This window comes from Lipotes vexillifer, unplaced genomic scaffold (assembly GCF_000442215.2).
Source record: "Lipotes vexillifer unplaced genomic scaffold, Lipotes_vexillifer_v1.1 scaffold252, whole genome shotgun sequence".
Lineage (NCBI taxonomy): Eukaryota > Metazoa > Chordata > Mammalia > Artiodactyla > Lipotidae > Lipotes > Lipotes vexillifer.
Window position 1 is genome coordinate 1224578 of NW_006773367.1, and position 2417 is coordinate 1226994.

At 42.4% G+C, this 2417-nt stretch overlaps 1 protein-coding gene across 3 annotated transcripts in view; it reads left to right on the plus strand.

Moving 5' to 3' along the window:
• Window positions 1-2417, plus strand: part of DAPK1 (death associated protein kinase 1) — a 211746-nt gene that overhangs the window by 161534 nt on the left and 47795 nt on the right. The window lies entirely within an intron of this gene.

The following is a 2417-nucleotide window of genomic DNA, read 5'->3' on the forward strand; positions in this document are numbered from 1 at the left end:
TCCTGCTGAGCCCAGCTTACCATTTATGGGCATCGAGAAAGAGAGAGAGTGTGTGTGCGTGTGTGTGTGCCTGCGTGCGCACGCACGCGCGTCCGCTCCTGTAATCAGAGAACATGGTACAAATTGGGGCATCTTCCTGGAGCACTAAGTCTTCAGGAAAACACCTAATGAGTTCTGATGTGATTGAAATTCCTAGCGCCAGATTTCTCCAGTTTCCCCCACTGAGAGTTTTATGGTCAAAGGTTCATAACATCTTTTTTGTGCTTAATAAGTTCGGTAAGACCGAGGGGATACTATCATTTGGTGAATGATAAAGAAATAAAAATCCCCATATGCTGACTCCTAGAAATTAGCTAACACCTTCTCTTTTGCCTGAATACCATCTAGACTTTCATTACCAAATATGATAGAACAGTTGGATATTCATGTGGTTTCAGCCCTGCAACTGTATGAAAGGCAAGCACTATTCTGTTACGATTATGTTAAAAACAAAGTCCAAGTAGAATTAATTTTTCAATTGCAGGAAATGTTTGTTTATAAATGGTAGACATGATACCAGCAGAATTTTAGTATGATTTGTTTGAGGTAAAAAAGAATTAATATCTGAAACAACTGGAAAATGATACTTCTATCAAAAAAAATAGTCCTCTTGCGTATTATGTGATTAATTCTAATGGGAATTGAAATTGGTAATCTTCATATTCTGGAAATATGAAAAGACAATATACTAGGCCTTAACCATTAGCTGCTGGTTGCTTTCTTAGTTTATCCTATTCCAACCTTGCCAAGTCAGTTATATAAGTGGCTTAAGGAGGAAACTAAATGTAATATTAAGCAGCATCAAGACCTTGGCTTTCCTTCCAGGAGTCTTTAAATGAATAAAAAGCAGCTTTAGGAACCTCGTGGCACTCATTTGAATACCTTTGACTTGGCCATTGTACACTGCAACTTTGTGGGTCTCATGCCCTCTTCAGAAGGGTTGGTGTCAGCTTGTTTTCCTGTTCATTTTTCGCTGTTTATTTTAGGAAAGAAGATGGGGGCTGTAGGGGAGCTTAAAAGATGCACAGAAAAGTAAGAGAAAGGCATTATTTCTCCAGAAAGCACATCTGGCTTTACATGGTCTCACCCCGGTAACCGGTTGTCAGCGTGGAGGTGGCACAGTGACGGCCCATGTCCCACAGGCAGACCGTCACTCCTTTCCCATGCTGTGTCCTGCCTTTTCCTTACCTGGACTCAATTCCCCCGGAGATAAAAATGTTCATTCAGATCCTACCCCTGTCAGCAGTATGTGACAGGAACTTGTCACTATTTTTGATGCTCATTGCAGTGAAACAGACATGTCTTTGTCTGCATTCTTCTCATGTGAAAATCCGGAGAGTGGCTATTTGCTCGGCCACATCGGGAAATGCAGGAGAGGAACTAGATGATGCAGAGTGCACGGCCCTTAACCCTTTGTTCCTTTCTGGATTGGCTCTTCTTATCAGCGAACGTAGAAAAAGCATGTCGATAACACACGTGTGTGTGCACACATACACACACACAGATGCGCACACACATCCGGGAGCCTGCAAGAGAATTCCGTGCCTGCCAAGAATTGGTGAATGCCCTTCTGTGACAGCACTGTGCCAGGCGCGGGTGGGTAGGCAGGGTATGGACAGCAGGGAATGGTTCTTGCCCTCAGGCTGCTTTTGGACAGACACACAGACATTTCAATATAACAGCATCTCATGTTGCAGTCACTGCTGTGATAGAGGTACAGGTGCTCCAGAAACATGGACATCTGTGGTGAAAGACCTTGAATGTAATGCTAAGGAGTTTGGGTTTTGTTCTGTCAGTCATTGGGGGCCATCAAAAGTGTAAACTCTCCTAGTTCATTTTATTCATCACACGTCTCTTCACTGACCTCCTTCCCTTCTCTAAAACTACGCATCCTGTAACCAAGACTATCTTCCTTACCCAGAAATCCAAACTCTTCATCCAGGTCTTCCAAACCTCCTCCTTTCCTTCGCACTTTAGCTCTAGGGTATTTGAAAGCTTCGTTATCTGCTTTCTAAATCACTCTAGAAGCTAACAGTAAACAAAACATAAATATGCACATACACTGCAGCGTTGTTTATAATCGCAAGAAGTGGAACCACCTTAAGTGCCCATCCTCAGCAGGCTGGCTAAATGAGTTATGATATAGCCTTATATTGAATATTATTCAGGTATCTGAAAGAATGTAATAGATTTCCTTATAGACATGAAAAATTATTCACAGCCCGTTGTTAGGTGAAAAAAGCAAGGGACAGAATAGAAGGTGGAGTGTGATTAATGTCTTGGCTTTTCAGATTATTTCTCTCCATTTATGGATTCATAGAGAAAAGCCTGGAAGGCTTGAGTAGGGCTAGTTCTGAGTAGGGGAACTTGGGGGAGGG